This window comes from Onychomys torridus, chromosome X (assembly GCF_903995425.1).
Source record: "Onychomys torridus chromosome X, mOncTor1.1, whole genome shotgun sequence".
NCBI classification, from domain to species: Eukaryota; Metazoa; Chordata; class Mammalia; order Rodentia; family Cricetidae; genus Onychomys; species Onychomys torridus.
In genome coordinates, this window is record NC_050466.1 from 312,381 (window position 1) to 336,807 (window position 24,427).

Genomic DNA, 24,427 nt, shown 5'->3' on the forward strand with positions numbered 1-24,427 from the left:
CCAAAAGAGACTTTTTATTGGATTGTGTTGAAAATAGAGACCAACTCAGGAGGAATGGGGTTTAATCCTGCAGTCTTCCACACTGCTGACATGGACTGTCTCTCCATTTGCACTCCCCATTGTCCCTACTTATTCAATTTTATTACTTTCTACTTAAAGACAACGTATACATTTTATTGATGTTGGAAATAAATGTGTGTTTTGAGAGTACATTGACTTTATTGGTTATTATTGCCAGTGGCCATATCAGAGGAGCAGCAGGTGGAAATTGAGTTTCAAGATGTCAGCCCACCAGGAGGAAGCTCTCTGAAGGATGAATCTCGGTTAGAAAAGGCCCTAGATCACAGACCCCAGAATGTCTTTTGCTTCTGCTGTGCCTTTACATGCTAATGCCTGCCATCTTCCTCTGGTATCTGGCATGGTGTGAATGGGTGTGGGGAGATCCCCACTGCCTGTAATGTAGGGTGACATCTATCTCTTGGTAAACACCTGCTTCTACTGGGCATTTTTATCTGTGGATTGTCATGCAGATGATTCCTCCCTAAGCTGTATAGCCTAATTGAGAATAAGAAGGATAGCTTGTACAGGAGTTTTATGAATAAAAATAAATGCAAATAGATGTCACACAGGTAGAACTCATGAGTTTCTATTGAGGAGCCATATTTTTTCTTTTTTCTTTATTAAGAAATTTTCTACTCACTCCATATACCATCCACAGATCCACCCTCCTCCCTTCTCACACCCTCAAGCCCTCTGTCCCAAGCCACCCCACATCCCCACATCCCCACATCCCCACATCCCCACACCCCCCAAATCAAGGTCTCCCATGGGGAGTCAGCAGAGCCCAGCACACCCAGCCAGGGAGGTCCAAGCCCCTTCCTACTGCACCAAAGCTGTGCAAGGTGTCACACCACATGCACCAGATTCCAGAAGCCTGCTCATAGACCAGGGACAGATCCCGATCCCCTTGCCTGGGTACCCGCCAAACAGTTCGAGTAAAACAACCGTCTTCCGTATCTGGAGGGCCTAGTGGCTTAGGTTAATGATTAAGAAAAACAATTGAGTCGCAGTAGCCTAACTGGCTTAAATTCTCTTAATCTTAATTTTGAGGTATGCATACACTGGTTGTGGAGTGCATAATGGCTGAAACAAAGCTTTGAAAATAACTTAAAGTTAGACTAAGAGGTTTTCATCAAATAGCTTTGAGGTGAAAAACCCAAAAAGACAATCTAAAATTTTAGAAAGGCACATCGTTGGATGCAGAACTCTTTAGGTCAGGGAACAAGAGCAAAGAAGCCCAATTATTACCACATGAGGCACTTTTCTTGCTAGGAAGGGTTGACGACCAAAGGTGATGATTAATTCCTTATACCCATTTCTGCCCTCAATCTCCTGACATAAAAATCTATTGATGAGTGGGTATGTACTCTAAAGATTTGAAGCAGAGCTAACTGATTATTTTTATATATAAAAGTTTAGGTTTGTGATTCCTTTAAGATTCCTTATAAGGTTATCTTTCAAGATAAGTAATAAAGTTTTTGGCCCTATTATGTAACTGCAAAATGCAGCCTGCCAATAAAAGACATGGCTGAGAAGAATACCTTGCTTGCCCACACAATTAATCTATAACAAGCTACTTGGGTATAAATGTATGGGGGTTCTTGGGATAATGTGTTTTTCACCTGTAATACATAACACATTTAATCATGTAACACAAAAAACATGGTATTTTTACAGACTGTAACCACATAGTAACTTTATATTGCCTGAAAGATTTTGTTGGAGTATATAAAATGTAACGAAAAGACAGAGTTATATAGAGTTACAATGGGCTAGAAGGAAAACATAAAGAATGAGAGTAGGAAATCACCAGGAAAATAAAGAATAGAGAATTTAAAAAAAAGAATAAAGAAAAGGTCTGAAGAAAAACATCAAGAGTGGGTGTGAGTGCCCTTTTCTCTAATGTCCCAGATAGAAAAGTCTAGTACACACCAATGCTATGGATTTCCTTTTGAGCCCTGAGCTGTCTGGAGGCTGGTCCCACAGACAGCAATATATTTTCATTAAAGTATAATTTTAAATACATATATTTTATTCTTCTGCAATCACTTCCTGTGACTGCATGTAACAGGACAACCCTTTAAAGGAAAATTGACCCTTTAAAGACACACACTGGCCCATTACCAGCTGCTTGCCAAGTATCCCTTGCCTTCTCTTACTCTCTGGATCCATGTCTTTCATTGTCCTTGGAATCTCCTCTCAGAACTCTAATAAAACCTAGCAAAGAATACTGAGGTCTTTCTCATCCTTACTCCTGGTCTATCATCTGCTTCCAATTTCCCTTTCCCTCTTTTACCTAAGATCTAAAACACTTCCACAGACAGTCTTCTAGTCAATCTCCCAAGCCACAAACACTGGGATCACTAAATGCCTGCCCTTTTTTCTTCTGTATGGTCCTTATCTTTGGTTCACACAACTCAGCCCTTGTTGTGATGCAGTTCCTTAGGGATTGAAAGAATTCATCATGCAAGGGAGCTCATAAAACCTGAGTTTAATAACTAAAATAAGTCTCTGGAAGTTCCTGAAGCTGACCAGATTCACTAGGCTCCTCCCTCCCAAGAGCAAACAATAAAGACCGAAGTGAGTCACTCTCAGACAAGCCTACCCCAAGTGAAGAAGAATCTGAGACTAGACCAGCTGCCTGGGAGAAGCACAGATTAGTCAAGTTGCCTGGAAGAAGTTTAGACCAACCGAGTCCCTTGGAAAGGACATGTTCCAAGCCTTTGAGCTTCCTGAAGGCTGTGCAGTATACTCCAGATATCCCCACTTATGTGAGCAGTCTGTCACCCTGCTGGAGTGGGCTCTGTAGGTGCAGCTGTGTCTTTGAGTCATTTCTGTTCCTGTAAGTTACCCCTCAGACATATAAATTTAAGTAAACCCTGTGAAACTCATTGATTCACTAAGTTGAACTTTGGTGCTATCTGTTCTTTGGCCTGTTGTGAGCCTTCTATATGGGGAGAGTAGAGGTGTGTGTTATGTCTCCCAGGAAAAGTCTTGGCACACATTAGTTCTCTCTTCACATGTCCAAACACAGACACTACCACAATTTGAATCCAGGGCCACATCAATTCGAGTGGCTTTATCTATTGGTGTTTTGTTCCTTATTGTCTGTGGTCTGCATTTTTGCTGTGGCACTAACCACTGTGCTCACTTCCAGAAACCTCCACTTCTTCCTGCAAGTCCCACTAGAAAAGCTTATCCAGAAAGTGGAGTATGTTTTGCCTCTAATGCAACAGTACCTCTGATTGCTCAGCTCCTGTCCCAAGGATGAACAGAAAGCATTTCACTATAGGAGGGCCTGTGATATAATCCCAGCTCTGTGATACAATCCTAATGTGCCAAGAGCTTTTCCAATTCTTCAGAACCTGAGATCCTCCTGGGGTTTTTCACTCATGTGTATACAGCACTGCTTGCAGTCTACTGTATATTTGACTGGTTTGTGCACATCTGTCATTGACATCTGGGTAGTTAGAGAGAAACATATCTAGACCCTAAAGGCAAATCTGCCAGAATTCCTATATGAAGCAAGATATCCTCACTGACATCTACAGAATTCACTATTATACATGAGTCACTGTTCTCCTGTCAGAAAATTATCGCACGGTATCCATGGAGACAGCTCTGCAGTGGCCAGATTCTGGCTGCTGCTCAGAACAATTGGATGTGTGCTTTCCATAATACCCTCTACTTAATACTGTGTCAGGTATCATCAAGAAGCCTACCCCAGGAAGAATGGGGGATCCACCAGAACCAGGATGAGCTTGGGGTGTGTGTGATCTTGACCACAGTATCTGAAGAGACATCCTCCCCCACCTCTTGCATTTCAGTCTCAGAGGAGGCTTGTCACATGCTGCTCCCTCTAGCTGTCTGCCACAGGTGGCTTCTCTGCTTACACTGCTCCTTGGTATTGGGGGCCTTCCTCAGGTGTCTGTCTCTCATTAGTCACCATCCCACCCTCCACACATCCCCAGTCTCAGAGGAGAGGCATGGAGGGTGAACTCACAATCAATACCAGGCTCCTGACAGACGCAAGCACCTTCAAACCGGGTATGCCAGAGGATCCAAAATCAATGCTTTCCCCAGAATCCTGAATGCCAGCAGCTGAGACAGATTTTGTTTCATGTAAAGGAGTATTATAGACAGAATATTTGTGTTTTCTCAAAATCCAAAGTTGATTCCTAACTCACTGATGAGATGGCGTTCAATGGAGCCCCAAGTTGTGTGGTGTAGCTCCCCTCTAATCCCCCAGCACTCCAGAGTCAAAGATAAGTGGACTTTATTAATTCAAGGCAGCCAGCCTGGCCTATATAGTGACTTCCATGCCAGTAGGCTTCATAATGAAATCCTTTCTAAATAATGAAAGAAAGGGAGAAAGAAAGAAAGAAAGAAAGAAAGAAAGAAAGAAAGAAAGAAAGCAAGCAAGAAAGAAAGAAAGAGAGAGAAAGGAAGGAAGGAAAGAAAGGAAGAAAGAAAGAAAGAAGGAGGGAAGAAACAAACATCAAATAAACAAGAAAAAATAGATAGTAGATACTTCAGATGTAATTAAGATCCTATGGGCTTAGAAGGTGGGGAGCTTATGAATGGGATTTTTGTCCTTATTTTACGTATAATTTGCTCATTTGATCTGGATCCTCTATGCATGAGTCCTTATATTCTATGGCTGCTTGATTCAGTATATTAGTAAGTCTTTTCTTTGAATTTTCCAGATCTCCTGTTGAGCTTTTCAATTCTGTCTTCATTTCAGCTTGAGTTTTCATGTTTCTCCATACCTGTGGATTCTTCTCAAGTCTTGGATTGTCTCTGTCATCCCCAATGTGTTGTGTTTGTGTTTTCTTGGGCATCTATCACTCAGGTGTTTATTCTCCTCAAGCTCTTTCTCCTGGATTTCATCGAGCTGTTTCTTTGTGTTTTCTTTGAACTCCTTGGATTATTTTATGAAGTTTATGGTTGTTCTTTCAACTTCTGTGTCCTGGAGTTCATTTACGTAATTCTCATTGACCAGCATTTCTACAGGACTGGTAGGATTTGGAGAGGAGATGCTGGCTTGATCTTTCATACTGCTGGTGTTTGTGAGGAGATGTGGGCTTGTGGATTTCTTTTGTTCTACCTTTGTTATGGACAGAGCAGTTTAGCATGAAAGAGAAGATATGTTAGTACCAGCCTAGTCTGAAAACAACCACGTGTATGTCAGATAAGCTGTGGGATTCAGCCAGGATGACCCCATCTGTAACCCATTCATGTCCCCTTTTTATGACCTCCTGCTGTGGATATCGCTCTGTGTAAATAAAGTTCTGATTGGCTAGTGGCCAGGCAGGAAGTATAGGCGGGACAAGAGAGAAGAGAATTCTGGGAAGTAGAAGGTTGGAGAGAGACACCGCCAGCCGCCGCCATGAGAAGCAACATGTAAAGACACTGGTAAGCCACAAGCCATGTGGCAAAGTATAGACTAACAGAAATGGGTTAATTTAAGATAGAAGAAGTAGATAACAAGAAGCCTGCCATAGCCATACAGTTTGTAAACAATGTAAGTTTCTGTGTGCTTTCTTGGTTGGGTCTGAGCTACTGTGGGACTGGCGGGTAACAGAGATTTGTCCTGACTGGGCCAGGCAGGGAAACTCCACTATCCTTCTTGGTACCCTGAAGTCCCAAGTCCTCTTGCAGGTTCTAATGTAGTGAAGAGCCCTGATTTCAACAATCCAAGCCTTTTCCTCACCTGCAATATTTAGCCTTGCTCAGACAACCAGGGCCATGAACTAATCTTGTCAACCCTTTCTGGGCAACTTCTGACCTCTAGGCTTCTGCAGAGTCCTGAAGTATTCTGATCAATACTGACTGTGCTTCAGTCAAGACCTAGGCTTCTACCAGGAAGCCAACAGGCACCCTCTGCCCTCCCTCCACCATGCCACTTGGTAGCCAGACTTCCAACATCCTCCTCCAGGATATAGCCTGATCCCATCTGTGTGGCCCCACCAACCCATACAGAACCTAAACTACTCATGTCTCCCTACAATATCTAGCAAGAGTCCCACATCCCTGCCTAATCTGTTGCCTGTACTACTGTAGTAGAGCTTTATGATTCAACCTGGACTCATCACACCTGCAAGCACCCACAAGCCACATCTGAGATGTATCCAACATGCTACTAGGTCCCCAGACTTCATATGTCCCCCTGTAGGGTCTAGCCTTATGCCTTCTGTGTGACTCCCGTCAATCAGGTGGTAATGAAGTCACCATGTCCTCCTCAACCATGTAGAATTGGTGCCACACCCTATGCCACAGCCTAGGCTAACCAGCCCTGTCTATACTTCTGTCAAGTGCCAGGCTTCTTCATGGATAGCCTACCTGCCATCAACTATAGGCAGACCCCTTCTGTGCCACCTCCAACATGTCACTCTGTACCCGGACTTCCCACACCCTGCAGGGTCTAGCCTTATCCATTCAATGTGGCCTCAATCATACCATGTGGTTAGCAGGCTCACCGCACCCTCCTCCATGGGCTTGCCTGTGTCCCATATAACCTGCCACACTTAGGCTGAATACCTTCCCCTGACTGCTACATTTATATTCTAGAATTCTTCCTAGAGACCCTACCTGCAACAACCCTCATGTCCCTCCACATTGCCTTCACCAATCCACTAGTTACACAGACTCCCCATGCCATCCACCATGGTCTGTCATGGTTCCCACACCCCTTGCACAGATCTAGTCGGACAAGACCTGATTATGAGCCCTTACTGCAACCATTCATAGGTCCCCTCTGGGATACCCCACTGAGTACTCAGAATTCCCAAGGCCTCCATGGTTGAGCCTTGGCTGGCTCCCCTGACTTCCTCCTCAAAGCCTTTCATTAACCTGCCAGCTCTAGCCCTGATCCCAGTGCTCTGGCCTACTCTGGACACCTAGCCTGTGATGGCAGCCAATGTCTAAGCTTCCAGAGAGTAATTCATCTTTTGCACTGGCCTATTCCGACCACCAGGGCCTGCAGCTCAGAGAGACTCTAGGCTTTAGCCAGGACGGCCCTACTTGAGACCTCCTTCAGTTCTGTTTTGCATTTGCCCCCAACACTGCATCTTATACCTGGACTTCCCATGTGCTCTTCCAGGTTCTAGCCTAGTAAGTACCCTGAACTCAGTGTCCAAGCCATTTCCCTTAACCCACACATCTAGCTTTGCTCCCTTAACCAGAAGCTTAGACTAGACTGGCCACTCCAGTCTGGGCAGAAGATGACCTCTAGGCTTCTGCAGTGTCCACACACTTGACCCTGGGTCCTCTTACCAATACTTTCTGTGCTGCAGCCAAGCCCTAAGCTTTTGTCCAGACTTGACCTACCTGCAACCACTCACAGGCACATTCTACCCTGCCTCTGCCATGCCATCCCGACATCCTCCTCCAAAGCCTAGACTCATCATTTCTGTGTGTCTCCAAACTACCCACTCCATACTCAGACTGAACACATTCTCCTCCATTGTCTTTATGAGCCCCAGGTCTTATTATTCAGGTCTAGTTGGACTTGCGTTGCCTGCTCTGTAGCCAAGCTCTATGTTTTCACCAGAACTTGACATGCCTACAACCACCCATAGATGCTTTCGTTTCTGACACCAACATGCCAGTGTCTGGAATTGGTCCTACATCTTCTGCCCCAGCCTAGTCTCACAACCCTTGCTCATACCACAGCCAATCTTGGTGCTTCTGCCTGAACCTTCCCTACCTATAACCAACTGCAGGTACCTTCTGCATCACCTTCACCAAGCCATTAGTACCAAGACTTCCATCATCATTGTCAAGGGTACCCCGTCCATGCCCTTTCACCAGCCTCCCAGATCTATCTTCAGCCCCACAACCAGGGATGCCCCCTGAACCCTGAATTCCCACATCCGTTTCAAGGGGCTAGCCTCATCCTTTCTGCATAACTCCACAATCCCACTTGGTACCCAGACTCCACATCTCTCCCTCTAAGGTCTTACCTGGGTCCCACACCCTTTATATACCTTAGTCAACCACACTTACTTGTGCTACAGTGAAACTCAAGGCTACTTCCAGGACCACCTTACCTGTAACCACCAACAGGACAGTTCTCCACCACCCAACTAGGTACATAGACTGCCCATATCATCCTCCAGGGTTGAGCATAGGTGTTACATCCCATGCCCCAGATTTGTCTGACCACTCCAAACATGTGCTACAGCTCTAGGCTTCAACCAGAACTCTGACTCTACCCTCCACCCCCCACAGGACCTATCTGTGCCACTTTCACCACCCCCTTTGGTGCCCAGACTTCCCATGTCCTCCAGTGACTAGCTTGGTTACTATCTCTGACCTCTCCTTCTAAGACTCTTCCACAAGTTGCCAGATCTAGCATGGTTCCTGAAACCAGTGGCATGGACTAGTCTGGCCAGCATTGCCTGTTCTGAAGCCACCTCTCGGATTCTGCAGGATTCCAGGATCCCATACCCTTTGTCCTGGCCTTTTCTGTCCATCACTAAGTGTGCTTATACCCCTACCCTTGGCCTGCAGCCAAGGTCCAGGCTTCCACCATGTCTCACCCTACTTGCAACCATCCATGGGCTCCTTCTGTGCTGAGTCTGCCAGGACATTCAGTATTCAAACTTACTCTATCCTCCTCCAGGGTCTAGTCTGGAGAATACACCTCAACTGCCCACCCATGCCTTTTCTGAAACCCACCTGAACTAGTCAGGGTCCTCCAACAGGTTCCTTGGCCTAGTCAGGCCAGCTGCATCTATCCAACAGCCGGCTCTAAGTCTCTGAAGGGTCCTGCGTTCTTTGTTCTGACCTAATCTGACCACCCCTGACTGTGCAGAACCAATCTGTAGGCTTCCACCAGGAATCACCCTACATACAACTAACCACAGGTCTCTTCTGTGCTGACCTAAAACCGTACTTGGTATAGAGATTCACACAGTCTAGGGTCCACTCTGGCTGGGTCCTGCAACCCTTGCATCAGCCTAGTTTGAGTGCCCACTAATGCACATCAGCTAACCTGGAAACTTTAGTCAGGACTATCCCTATGTGCAACACCCACCATTCCCTTCTGGGCTACCTTCACTATCCCATTAGGTGCCCAGGTCACCCATGTTCTCTTATAGGGTCTAGCTTGGTAAACACCACATCCATGCCATTATGGAAACCTGCCTGATCTAGCCAGGTTCCCAAATCAGTGCCTTGACCTAGTCTGCCCAGGCACACCTATGCAGCAGCCAACACTTGGCTTCATCAGAGTCCCCAAATTTTTTACCCTGTCTAGTGTGATCATCCCCATGAGTGAGGCAGATGAACTAGTCTTCAGACTGTCCTCATTCTCTTTCAACCACACATTGATCCCTTCTGGACTACCTCCACCATCTCTCTAGGTACTCAATCTTCACACATCCACCCACAAGGTCTAGTTTGGTTGTTTTATGGGTGGCCCTACAACTCCACTAAGTACCCAGACTCTTCCTGCCCTCCTTCAAGGCCTAACTTGGGTACCATATCCCCTTATATGAAGCTTAATCTGACCACCATAGCCTTTGTCACAGCCGAGCTCAAGACTTCATCCAGGATCTACCCTACCTGCCACCACCCACAGGTCCCTTCTGTGATTTCTCCACCACCCAACTCAGTACCTAGACTTCCTTGGACCTCCTTCAGAGTCTAGCCTGATGAGTCCTCCTTAGCTCTCCATTCAGACCTTTTCCACAACCTGTCAGATCTAGCCCAGATCTCAAATCATGTTCTCTGGCCTAATCTGTCCACCCCACCTGTGAAACAGCCAAGTCTAGACTTCTGCCAGGACCTATCCTGCCTGAAAGCAATCACAGAAATCTTCTATGTGCCTTCCAGTATGCTACTCTCTTCCCAGACTTCCCGGATCCTCCTCTAGCTTCTCCCTTGATCTTTTCTATGGGACTCTCAGGACCCACTCAGTATCCAGATGTCCCTCCTCTTCCTCCAAGGTCTAACCTGCTTCATTCATGCCATGATCCAGCCTAGTCTGACCACCCCCTTCTCTGAGGCTTCCAAGCTCTAGTCTTCTGCTTGGACCCCCTTACCTACGACCACCCACAGGCCCCTTCTGTGCTGACTCCATCACCACACGTGGTTCTCAGAGTTCCCATGTCTTTCTCCAGGGTTTATCTAGGTGAATACCCCAGATCTCCCCATCTACAGCTCTTCTGCAACCTGCCAGATCTAGCCCATGTCCCATATCTTTTGCACTGGCCTTGTGTGACCACCCTACTTGTGAAACAGCTATGCTGTAGGCTTTGGCAGGACCCACCCTACCCACAAACACTCACAGACCCCTTTTGTGCCTCCCAACCATCATCCTACTCAGTACCCAGACTTGTCACTTGGTATTCCAGAGTCTAACTTGATCCCTTCTTCATGGCCTCCACCACCTCACTCATTAGCCAGACTCCTCACCTCCTCCTCCTCCAGCTTCTAGTCTGAGTTCCACATCCCATGCCCTAACCTAGTCTGACTACCCTCACCTGCATGGAAATACTAGGCTTCTGCCAGGTCCCACCCTACCTTATGTAGCCCCTCCAGAAGGAACTATGGCTCAGTTTCACATGGAAAGCTCTTACTGTTTCATACTGTGTATGATTTTGCAGTTTTCTGTTTGTTGGTTTGTTGTGATGTTGGTGTTGGAACCCAGTGTCTAGAGCATGCAGACAAAACTCTCCCAATGAGCTGCATCTCAGCCCTGTTATGGTTTTTAACTATTTTGGGGAAAAAGAAAGTTCCTTTCCCTTCTTAGAGATAAGAAAAAGCATTATTATGAAGGTAGCTTGAGATTTATGACTTTTATTATTTATTATTGATGGAGATAATAGCCACATTATATTTTGTTAACACAGTGGGTTCAGATTCGTTTTTGCTAATGATAGCTGTTGGTCAGACATATCCCTTGACTTATGCATTACTGAATTTTCCTAAGAAAAATTTCCCTTCATCAGTTATCATTTATTTCTCTCAATATGTTTGGCCTCCTTTCTTACTGTTCTTTATTTGTCTAGAATAATGCCCATTATCATTTTACTGCATGCTACATGACTGTCCTTTCCTGTGTTCCTTTGATTTTCTTTGAGATTTGATGAGCTTGAGACATAGTGTTCATTGTAATACTGAACCCTTTGAGAAAATTGTTCTTATTGTTCATTTATTCTGATTGTTGTTGGTCAGTTCATAGTTCTGTATTTTCCTGAGTCATCTAAGCTATGTTTCTAAAATATTGGCCCTTTCATTTAAATTTCAAATAATTGGATAGATGTTGCATATGTTCTCATTTTTTCACAGTGATAGACTGCTCATATACCATATGAATGAAATATAAACATGCACATGAAAATAGACACCAAGAGTCCCCAGTCATCTTTCAAACATGTAAGCTTTTCTTTTGAAATCCAGGCTTTCTCAATGTGGTGACACAAAGGAGGATCCCTATTTCCTGTGACTATCTGTGGACAGGCAATTTCCCAGTAAGCACAAATTGAGTGTTTATGTGCAAATGTGCCTGCATCCACAGAGCATGTCAACCCCACGGCATGTTCTTGCTATTTTTCAATGACTATTACTTTGCTTGAACAGTAGAATTTCGTTTAAAAGATAAAGACCAGGCATTCGCAAAATATAGACTTATTATTGGATTGTGTTGAAAATAGAGACCAACTCGAGAAGAATGGAGTTTAATCATGCAGTCTTCCACTCTGTTGACATGTACTATCTCATCTTTTGCACTCCTCATTTTTCCTTCCTATTTAATTTTACTACTTTCTACTCAAATACAACTTACTTATTTTATTGATTTTTTAATTTTATTGATTTATTAATATGTGTTTTGAGACCTCATTGACTTTATTGGTTATCTTTGCCGGTGGGCATGTTAGAGGAGCAGCAGGTAGTAATTGAAGTTCAAGGTGTCAGCCCACCAGGAGGAAACTCTCTGACACGTGAATCTCAGCTCGGCAGTGCTCCGACACTGCAGACTACCAAATGTCATTTGCATCTGCTGTGCCTTTACATGTTTGCTACTGCTATCTTTCTCTGGTATCTGGCATGGTGCTAATGGGTGTGGATCCACACACTGGATATCCCCACTGCCTAAAATGTAGTGTGTTTATCTCATGGAATCATTCCACTCACTGGGTATTTTTATCTATGGATTGTCATGAAGATAATTCCTCCCTAAGCTGTACTGCCTAATTGATGATAATAATGATAGCTTATAAAGAGTTTTGATGAATAAAACAAATACAAGTAGTTGTCACACAGGTAGAACTCACGAGTTTCTATTGAGGAGCATTATAGACTGTAGCTCAAGTTAATGATTAAGAAAAACAATTGAGTCCCAGTAGCTCAGCAATCTTCAAGTCTTTTAACCTTAATGTTGGGAGATGAGTTCACAGGTTTTGAAGTGCATAATAACTGAAACAAAACTTTGAAAATAATTTCTTAATGTTAGACTAAATGGTTTTGGTCAAATATCTTTGAGGTGAAAAACCAAAAAGATAATCTAAAGTTTTAGAAAGGCACATACTTGAATGTAGAACTCTTTAAGGTCAGGGAAGAAGAACATGGCAGCCCAATTATTACTAGCTGAGGCACTTTGCTTGCTAGGATTGGTTGATTACCAAAGGTGATTATTAATTACTTATACCTGTTTCTTCCCTCAATCTCCTGACATAAAAATCTATTCATGAGTGGGTATGTGTTCTAAATATTTAAAGCAGAGATAGTTGATTCATTTTCAAATATAAAAATTTAGGTTTGTTATTCCTTTAAGGGTCCTTATAAGATTACCTTTCAAGATAAGTAATAAAGTAGTTGGCCCTTTCATGTAATTGCAAAATGCAACCTTCCAGTAAAAGATCTGAACAGAGAAGAACACCTTCCTTCCCACATGGCTAATCTATAAAAAGCTGCTTGGGCATGAATGTATGGGGTTTATTGGGATAATGTGTTTTTAACCTGTAATACATAACATGTTTAATCATGTAATTAAAAATGCTATTTTACATTTTGTTTTGTATTTATTGTAATCATTCAGTTGAAAAACAGAATGTACACTCATTGTAAATATTATATAGCCTGAAAGATTTTGCTGGAGTATATAAGCTGTAAGGGAAAGACTAGACATAGAGTTATATAGAGTTAGAATGGGCTAGAAGGAAAACATCAAGAATGAGACTAGGAAGTCACCAGGAAAATAAAGAACAGAGTAAGAAAAAGTGAATAAAGAAAAGGTCTGAAGGAACCCATCAAGAGAGTGTGTGAATGTCTGTTTTTCTTAACACCCTCAGATAGAAAAGTCCAGTCTGTGCCAACACTGTGGATTTCCTTTTGAGCCCTGAGCTGTCTGGAGGCTGGCCCACAGGCAGCAATATATTTTCATTAAAGTATAATTTAAAATCCATATATTTTATTCTGCAAAGAGTTCCTGTGACTGCATGTAACAGCACAACATCCACAAGCAAGAAAGAACAGTTCTCACCCATGTCCACAAATTCCTCAGTAGAAAAAGTGTGCCTTTAGAGACGCACACTGGCCCATCACCAGCTGCTTGCCATGTATCCCTAGACCTCTCCCTCCAAAGAGTAAAGTGTAAAGAACGCTGTGAACCACTCTTAGACAGCCCAACTCACAAAGAAGACTCTTGACACTAGACCATCTGCCTGGAAGAAGTATAGATTGCCCATGGTATTCAGATGTGGTTTAGACCAACTGCGTCCTTTGGAAAGGATGCTTTCCAAGCAATTGAACTGCCTGGCAACTGAGCAGTGTGCTCCAGGTTCCCATTCTTTTGTGAGCAGTCAGTTGTGGATACTGGAGTGGGCTTTGTAGATGCACCTGTGTATTTTAGTCATATTGTTTGTGTAAGTAACCCCTCAACCTATAAGTAATCCCAATAAAAATAATTGGTTCACTTAGTTGAACTTTGCTGCTATCTGTACATTGGACTGTTGTGGGCTTTCTATACAGGGTGAGTAGGGATTTCTGTTATGTCTCCCAGGAAAGGTCTTGGCACACACCACCTGTCACTTCATATGTCCAATCACAGACACTACTACAGTTTGGGTCCAGGGCCACATCAACACACCTTGCTTTATCTATTGGTGTTTTGCTCTTTACTGGCTGTAGTCTGCGTTTTTGCTGTGGTGCTAATCACTGTCCTCACTTCCAGAAACCTCCACTTCTTCCTGCAAGTCCCACTAGAAAAGCTTATCCAGAAAGTGGAGTATGTTTTGCCTCTACTGCAACAGTATCTCTGATTGCTCAGCTCCTGTCCCAAGGATGAACAGAAAGCAATCCACTACAGGAGGGCCTATGATACAATCCCAGCTCTGAGATCCTAATGTGCCAAAAGCATTTCCAATTCCCCAGAAGCTGATATCCTCCTGGGGTTCTTCACTCATGTGTATACAGCACTGCTTGCAGTCTACTGTATATTTGACTGGTCTGTGCACATCTGTCATTGACATCTGGGTAGTTAGATAGCAATATATCCAGATCCTAAAGGCGAATCTGCCAGGATTCCTATATGAAGCAAGATATCCTCACTGACATCTACAGAATTCACTATTATACATGAGTCACTGTTCTCCTGATAGAAAGTAATCGCACGGTATCCATGGAGACAGCTCTGCAGTGGCCAGAATTCTGGCTGCTGCTCAGACCAATAGGATGTATGATTTCCTTAATACCCTCTACTTAATACTCTGTCAGGTATCATCAAGAAGCCTACCCCAGGAAGAATGGGGGATCCACCAGAACCAGGATGAGCTTGGGGTTTGTGTGATCTTGACCACAGTTTCTGAAGAGACATCCTCCCCCACCTCTTGTATTTCAGTCTCAGAGGAGGCTTGTCACATGCTGCTCCCTCTAGCTGTCTGCCACAGGTGGCTTCTCTGCTTACACTGCTCCTTGGTATTGGGGGCCTTCCTCAGGTGTCTGTCTCTCATTAGTCACCATCCCACCCTCCACACATCCCCAGTCTCAGAGGAGAGGCATGGAGGGTGAACTCACAATCAATACCAGGCTCCTGACAGACGCAAGCACCTTCAAACCGGGTATGCCAGAGGATCCAAAATCAATGCTTTCCCCAGAATCCTGAATGCCAGCAGCTGAGACAGATTTTGTTTCATGTAAAGGCGTATTATAGACAAAGTATTTGTAGTTTTTCAAAATCCATATTTGATTCCCATCTCACTGATGAGATGGCATTAAAAGTAGTCTTAAGTTGGGTCGTGAAGTTCACCTCTCATCCTCCAGCACTCCAGAGTCAAAGATAAGTGGACTTTATTAATTCAAGGCAGCCAGGCTGGTCTATTTAGTGACTTCCAGTCCAGGGAGGTTTCATAGTCAAATCCTTTCTGCACAGTAGATGGATAGATAGATAGATAGATAGATGGATGGATAGATAGATAGATAGATAGATAGATAGATAGATAGATAGATAGATAGATAGTAGACCATTCAGAAGTAATGATAATTCTATGGAATCATAAGAGGGGCTCATAAATAGTATTGGTGTCATTATAATGATAACAAGAAAGAGAGCCTGCACTACTCTCTCTGCATTCTGCCATGTGGTGATACATTATGCTACCTGAAGAGAAGTCGAGGAGAACTTTCAAAGGCACACAGCCATGCTTTACCCTGATCCTGAGTTAGACTTTCCAGATCAATGTAAAGGAACCTTTTTGCATAAAAGAACCTTTTCCTATGAATTATTTATAGTAGCCCAAGCAAAGACATTAGTGCTCTGAGTAAAGGTTAGCTACCTGCCCTTCTTAGTTTCATTCTTTTAACCTATAAATGTACCTCACACTTTGAAGCAGTCACCACACTCCTAAGAAATCTCATTTGTTACATCCTGTAGTGTCCAGAGGCTGACTCACGTGGGGCAATGACTTAATGGAGATTGTCAGACACATGAAAACATACTGAGATCAATTGCCTGTGCTAGCTCTGATGGAGAGTACTAACTGCAACAGCAACATGAATAGCCAACACATTTATTTAATACATCTGAATCAGGAGGTGGGTGTATATTATACAGTTGAACAAGGAGGCAGGTTTAGCCAATCTCTGTAGGTGTCTGTATGGATCTGAGTCTGCAGTGATCCTGGAGGAGGAAACAGATCAATAATCTCTGCTGTGATTGTCAACTTAGAGAATTCAGATCATTAAAGGTTTTGCCATCACTATTGGTCTAAAGAATTGGAGTAGTTGATATGGTATAAACCTCAGAGATGCTTTCAATCATTTACTCATTTGTCATATGATGTCTAGTCCTGGGTGGACCCATCAATGCTGGAACTACAAAGAGGCATCAGTCATTACACATCCACTGCCTTGCCTCTGGAACTCACACTCTTGTGGGTACGACAGGCAAGTTACTTGTGTCTAAAGCACTATGGGATCAGGCTACCATGTCATATGTGGATGCCTTATTCTGTGGTCTGTCCACCAAGAGAGGTATCTATCTCTACATGGTCTGCAGCCTGTGTCTTCAACTGATTGTATGTAATTTAACAGTTATAAAGAGTAGGGACTTATTATTTCTGGCACAATATATCTACGTGCAGCACAAAGGCAAAGAGAAAATTTTTTTGACAAAAATCATAAAGGAGAAAGACCTATCTTCCTCTGGTAATTGTAGTGGGTAGCTGATCCAGCTTTGACATGGAAGTACCACCCCCTGTGAGGGTTTGGTAACCAGCATGCCTACAAGGCGGAGCCAGGAGAGGACCACTAAAGACCAAGATCAGGATGGGCCAACTCTCTTGCTTCCTGGATCCTGGACGCTGGAGGTAGATTGAGCAGAGTTCTCCAGAGAACACTGACTGACTGTGCTACACCTTTTCCAGACCCTGTTACCTATCCCTTCACTTGTAAGTTACCCCACAAAATAAACCTCCCTTTAAACTATGTGGAGTTGCCTTAATATTTACACCAATAAGTAATCACTCTGAGTATGAGTATATATTCTCTCAGCCTACCCTAAGAGCTAATCTACCAAATTCTGCCCCCTCTATATTCTAGAGAAGAGGAATTTGGCTGAAAAGTATTTGGTCCTTTGAGTGTGAAGTGATAAAACTGGTACTCACATATAGATGTGTCCCTCATTAAGGCCAGACATTTATCCACTTGCCAGGACAACAACATACTTATGCTCTATCTGCTAAGATGTGCCTTCCATCAGTTTACATCTAAAATTCCCATTTCCAAGCATGGTGTTGTCCCTATAGAGTGCTATGTAAAGTCTCAAAATTGCTTCTCTAAGCTGACACGGGACATGTGCTTCTCGTTCCCTCTATTTCCAATACCTACATTTATATCCCTGGTAGAGGTGCAGTTGGTGTGTTCCAGGTGGACAAGAAGTCCTTGGCAGCCTTGGCTTGTCTCTGCTCCATGTCCAAGTAGCACAGTTGAACTTGGAAAACGTTTATGTCATGGTGGATCTTTCAGTGAAGGATAATGCTTACTCTACCATGCATTCAACTTTGGTTCACATAGAGGATGAATTGGGCCTTGAGCCTATAGCCTGTGCTTATACTGCTCCAGAGGTTACATTCTTGAGTTGATCTGCCTTGTGATGAATCTATTTCAACTTGTTACTATCTTATCCGTTGCTCTAGCCTCGGAGAGGCACCTATTGGGCCATTTGCTTAAAGTCCCTTAAATTTAAATACTGTGGTGCACAATGACCCTATAATAACAAATACTTTTTAGCAAGAAATAATTGAATCAGCATAAGCCTGCCAATACATTTCTTATGTTAAAGTTTAAATTCACAGATAGCTTGTTTGGCAGATTTTGTCAATGACTCTTGAGGCTGTGGACTGCAGTGAATGTCTTCATGCTTACAAGGAACCACCTGATTTGTCTTGTACTGTCAGGCCCTGGGCATACTCGAGCAGTGCTCCTGCCCCCACAAGACGACTGTTCTGAGTTTTCCCTCCCTCTTTTCCCACTTCTTTTCAATGTGTCATCTACCTTAATTCTATTCATCTTAGCGATCATCTTCCTGTCTCATTGCTTAAAGTCGTGTTTGTGTTTATGTGTTGAGATAACTGATCTGTTCCCGTACCACTTAGAACAAAAGGAAACTATTGTCCACTATGGAACAGTATACTAGGCATCATAACTACCCTTCTGTGCATTATATGACATGTTGCTTATGGATGATAAGGTATTGAGGGTTTGAACTCATCTTAAGTACCATCTCTCACTACAGGAAGCCCAGTACACAGCAAATGAGGTACATGTTCAGATTCCTAAGGATTCACTCAATGTTTGCTCATACCTGCAATCATAGCACTGACACGGGAGATTACTAGAAGTGTGGTTTTTCTACTGAGCTACATAGAGAGATTCAGCCAGCCTAGTCTAGTGTAAGACTCTTGTCTCAAAATTAAACAACAAAAAAAAATAAACCTGTATTTTAACTGCTTATACAATGGTGATATGAATGTTTTTAATATTTAAAGTAACACATCACTATGAAAATGGAAAATTATGGCAATAAAGATAATTACAAAGTTAATAGGACAATATCTGAAATATTTTGTTCTTACTTAAATTTACTTGAATTGAATATATTAATTCATTCATTTAATTTTCCTGATTGGCATGCCTACGGAGAACAAAATGAATACATTTCCATGCTACTAACTATTTCCATATGCATTCTCATATCCAGTACTCAAAACGTTGGATCACAGGATTCAATTTCCATGTGTCAAGGTAAAAGGATGGATAGCCAGCTCATTAGGAAAGATGCAGTGGGTAACAGCTGCGATGCCACAAATTCAGGATTGAAAACTGTGAAAACCGCAGTGACATGATGACAGTGCCACCAAAACTAATGAGCAGGTAGCGCTCAGGGGAGCAACCCACCAGTATGCTCTCTGGAACACATTCATGGAGTTGTCCATTTTCAGCCTCATCCATATCCCTGCTAAGCACTCATCCTTGGGGCCTTGTTTGGATCCTATGCCCAGGGAACCAAAGGAGAGGAATCCTTTCTTCCTAAAAGAGAGCTTTACTGTCTGTGAAAGACAAAGAAATTCAGACCATTTCTAAGAGGGAAAGTGATTTAAAGCAATGTGTTGTTATCAAAATAGATCCTAAGAAGTGTCTAAATAGCAGACCTAATAGCTATACTTTGTGGGTATAAGCATAATATTTAGATGTAGTTAAGGAATCATGTTGCTCTAGCAATGTGGTGATAATAGATTCTCTTCCAAGATCCATGACCTGACCAGCCCCAGGGAGATGGGTAGATTTCTAGTATCAACTATGATTTCCCTTCTGTTGAGTGGGCCTTAGGTCTCTTTACAAAGCTCTTGGATAGCACCAACATGTCAGTGCTTCTATTGTACCCTTAAGGCTATCTTGCTATGCTGGTCATTGCTGTGGTTCATAAGTGTCATGGGTAGGTGGGAACATTAATAGCTTCTGTCCTTTGGCAGGATACAGAGTAATTTCTGCTACTATGGAAGCTTGATCTAAAGAGGAGACTTTCAATTAGGTCCAGTTCCAATAATAGTAGTCCTGTGTTGTAATTGTGCATTTTCTATAGGAATAGTGACTTGCCTTCAATGAGAGAGAGAGAGAGAGAGAGAGAGAGAGAGAGAGAGAGAGAGAGAGAGAGAGAGAGACAAAAGGCAACAGTAATACCCTATATTGTTTTGGGAGTCACTTGGACTACCTTGGCCAATGACTCAAAAGGAGGTTGCTTGTGACCAGCACTAGGGTTTTGTTAGTATATTTCTTTCTACAACAAATGGAGACCATCACAGAAAACCACAATCAGACACAGTGCAGAGATCAATAGATTGTGGGGAGCCTAGCCCCAATGGCTATATCTGCAGCACAGGTCTTCCATCTAAGTCCAAGGGAACATCTCAGAAAATAGAGTAGGGAAAGTTTCAGAGCCAGAATATCGGGAAGTCTGCTGGGAGACTTTCTCTCTTAGAAATAACTGCATAAATAAGACCTGAACAGTGACAATATCAGTAGACATGCTAAAACAGGATGGGGGAGATCTCATGAGGTCCCAGATATAGCCAATAACTACAGGCAACTAAGGATTGCTGAGAGAGATTGTCTCTCCCAGAGATGAGTCCCTTGATTTCTTATCCTAGACCAAGTGGCCAGCCTTGAAAATACACATACAAACTAAGGCCATGGGCCCAAAAGTTTGTATGCATGCATATGTATATAGGAAGAGAAAGAGGTTGTCAACTTAATAATTAAGGAACGCGAGAGGCGCTGGAAGGAGGAAATGTATCTTTAAAAACTGGGACGTTAAAAAAGGTAAAAACCTGGAAAAGAAGGCCAGAGGAAAGAAAAGTGATTAGCTTTTTTTTGTGTGTGACAGGGTTTCTCTGTGTAGCTTTGTGCATTTCCTGGAACTCGCTTTGAAGACCAGGCTGGTGTCAAACTCACATAGATCTGCCTGCCTATGCCTCCCGAGTGCTGGGATTAAAGACATGCACCACCAACGCCTTGCTGATTAGCATTCTTTTTAAAAATCACTTTATAAAGTAACAGGTTTCTTTATGATATTTGATAATATTTGATTTTGTTTGTATCTCCCCTGCCTCAAGCCCCATCCTCACCATGCTTCCTTCTACCCCACAGTTCTTTCCACGCCCAGTACACTCCCTTCCACGTTCCTATGGCACTGTGTTCTATTACTCTTCCCACTTCCTCTCTGTTATAAAACCATTACCTGTTTTCTTTTGAGAGATGAAGATGGAATTATTTCCCTTTCCTGCTGGCTTGCAAGCCTGACTCTCTAGTTAGTGCTGGCTTTTGTTATTAAGGCACGGAGAAGGGGTTCAGAAAGTGAAATGTCTATGTCTGAGAAAACAGGTGGTAGAGAATTTGGAGAAGCAGATACTAGGAAAGAAGGACAGGAATTCAGAAAGGAGATGGAGGGCTTCCTTGGAACACAAGTGAGATCACTTCCATCTGCCCAGAAATCTCAAATATCTCGGGGGATTTGGTGGTGATTTTCCCCTGGTGTATTTCATTCACTATTTTTCTACTCTTGTGACCAGACACCTGACCAGAAGCATCTACTGGGAGGAAGCATGGACTTAGGATTATAGGTCAAAGGGTGAGCGTGGTGGCACAAGGGTAAGGTAGTTGGTGACATTATGTTCAGCAGCCAAGACTCAGAGAAGAGAAAGAAAGTGGAGGCAAGGCTCTAAACCTGAGAGCCCGTGCTGACCAATTGGCACAGCAGGTAAAGGTGTTTGCCATAAGCCTGTCAACCTGGGTTCAGTCCTATGGTCCCACAAGCATCCTTCCCACATACAAATTAGTAAATGCAATGAAGGAAGGAAAAATAAACAAAACCAGAAGGCCTGCATGGCGCGCATGACTTCTTCCAGTTCCATTTCTTAAGGGTTCCTCAACCTTCTAGAACAGTGCCACCAACTAGGGAGCACGTGCTCAGACACACAAACTTATGGGACCATTCAGATTCAATGCACAACCCATACATACTACCAGAAAAGCTGAAGAAGTTTTGCTGTTAAAAAATGAAACGGATCATCCTCTGGTATTAATTTTTGTAATAGTTTATCCACACAAGACTAAAGTATTCAGGATGGCAAGTTTATCTTCAGATCACTGTCTGAATGACAGAGGGGCACATACCAGGAATTTGCAATTGCATCACTTGGTCTGTGTATCACCTTTTCAAAGCATGACTGTAAAGTGCTGTACAATCTCATGACTTCCCCCTCAGCCTGACTTGTCCCTTACTACCAAAGCTTGAAACCTTGTAGTCTACCCATCTTTTATCTGCCCACTCTGGGTCCTAATAGAAGTGACACAGGAAACTCCTCTCCTACCTAACTCCTAACAGAGCCAAACCACTATGTACTCAGAGGGGTCAGTGTGCTCTTGGTGGGACAACAGGTAGGAATAACCTGCTAAAGATACCTCTGCTAAGTTGGAGTTGGAGTTCTCTGGCTGTGGTAGTTTGAATGTAATTGGCCCCCATAAGCTCATAGGGAGTGGCACTATTAGGAGGTGTGACTGTTGGAGCAGGTATGGCCTTGTTGATGGAAGTGTGCCACTATGGAGGCAAGCTTTGAGTTTCCTAGATGCTCAAATCACATCCAGTATCTCAGACTACTTCCTTCCTGTTGCCTGCAGATCAAGATGTAGGACTCTTAGCTCCATCTCTAGCACCATGCCTGTGTGCATGCCACCATGTTTCCTTCCACAACAGCCAAATTTAGGCAGTGATGGAAACCATCAAAAACAGAAAGCTGGTGAAGATATAATTAAACAAGTGGACTATCTTCCAGCCCCAGCAAGTATCAGAACGTGGCAGCTTTGGCCAGGTGGTTCAGGCTTCAGAGTTAATGATAGAAGAAATGGGTCATGGAATTCACCTCTGTGCCTAAAGAAAGCCAATGAGGGCAGGTCTGTGTCATGGGTTCCTGAATGGAGGCCTAAAGAGGCCGTTGTGTGACGCTGTGAATATGAAGCCTGGATTACTTTGGAGATCCCACAGTTATTTGAGATGCCAGAACCATGGGATACCTGCTGAGGAAAGCTTCTGAGAGGGAATGGAACCAGCCCAAGAGAAAGAAGTGTGTTGCACACAACCAAGCTGAAAGGAGCTAGAGAGCTGAAGAGACCTTTGACATCAGATATGAAGATGCAGAGGTTGGAGTTTGCTCAGCTGGTTTTCAGTCTTGCTTTGGTCCAGTATTTCCTCACTATGCTCCCTTCCCTATGTATTAGAATGGTAAGGTAGATCCTATACTATTACATGTTAGAAGTATGTGATCTGCTTTTTGATTTTTACTTTATAGGTAATTACAGTTAAGAGATTGCATGAATCTCAGAAGAGACTGAACTTTAGACTTTTTTTTTCCCTCAAATCAAACCATTTATTGACAGCAAAAGTCTGTGTAGCAATGAACCACGTGAGGGGTAGATAGGGTTTAGTGTGGGAACCAGCAGAGGGCTCCTAACATGGGGGCTGCCACCCTGGGAATGCTGTGAGCTCATAGCCATCACTGGCAAGCAGAGCATAGATAGATAACACTGGTGGGCAGGTGTGGGCAACAGGGCTATCATAGGACACACAACTCAGAGATCTGTCAGGGACATGCGGACACAGGGACAGAGAGGATGCTGGGCACAGGGGCACAGGACACGAGGCTATGGAGGCACACAGACACAGAGTGGGCAGTGGGTAACACAGGACAAGCCGAGGTGACACACAGAGAAACAGGGCTGCAATTCTGGGCTGTTCTGGAGACTACCCAGGAGGCTTCCTCCTCCACCAATTTGGCCCTGGGGTTTGCAGGCAAGACGCGCTAAGGCAGGACTAGGCAGCAGGTCACTTTCTCTCAGGGACGAGTAGGGGATCCAGAGGACAGCATCTGCAGATCTAAGGCTGAACTGTGCCTTCAGAGTCCTTGTCATAGATATAGCTGCCCACTGCACCGGTATTCACTCCCTTGGGTCCAGAGAGAATTCCATAGCAAGGCTTGTGGCAGCAGGGCTGCCCATCATGCTCAGCATGCCCTCTGGGGTTCAGTGTCTTAGAGCAGCGCTCACAGTGCAGGCAAGTCCGGTGCCAATCCTTGCCTATAGAGGTCACCTTCTCAGAAAAGTACACCCTCTTGTTGCAGCGAGGACACATGTTGGGCTCCCCAGTGAGTGTGGTGACACTGGAGGGTTTGCTGGGACCATTGGGGGATCCTCGTTCTTCTGCTCTTAGGTTCCCACCACAGGGACCCTGATGGGGCCAGTGAGCTGAGGGCCCTCAGTCAGAGGTTTCTCAAAGTTGTAGGAACCAGCACCCCCTATGTTCACGTCTTTGGGTCCAAACATTGTGGCACAGCATGGCTTGTGGCAGAAGGGTTTCTCATCGTGCTCAGCATGGCCCCAGGGGTCAGTGTCTTGTGGCAGAGCTCACACTTGAGAGAGAACTTGTGCCAGTCCTTGCCCAGGGAACTAAACTTCTTGGCAAAGTACATGGTCTTGTCACACTTGGGACACTTGGAGGCCATGGTCGGTGTGCTCGATCAGTCTGTGCCCTCCACCGTGCTCGTCTCTCGAACTTTGGACTTTTAAGCACTGTTGAGAGTGTGGTAGACTATGGAGACTTTCAAAGTTGGACTTAATGCATTTTGCATTATGATTTGTTTACAGCCTTATGGGGGCCAAGGAGTAAACGGTGGTACTTTTAATGTAACTGTCCCCCATATGGTCATAGGGATTGGTACTATTAGGAGGTGTGGCTTTGTTGGAGTAGTATGGCTTTGTTAGAAGAAGTATGTCACTGTGAAGGCAGGCTCTGAAGTCTCATATATGCACA

The 24,427-nt window shown here is 43.9% G+C and overlaps 1 pseudogene; it reads right to left on the reverse strand.

Moving 5' to 3' along the window:
• Positions 1-23,494: 23,494 nt before the first annotated feature.
• LOC118573811 lies at positions 23,495-24,119 on the reverse strand (annotated as a pseudogene).
• Between the last annotated feature and the right edge of the window lie 308 nt (positions 24,120-24,427).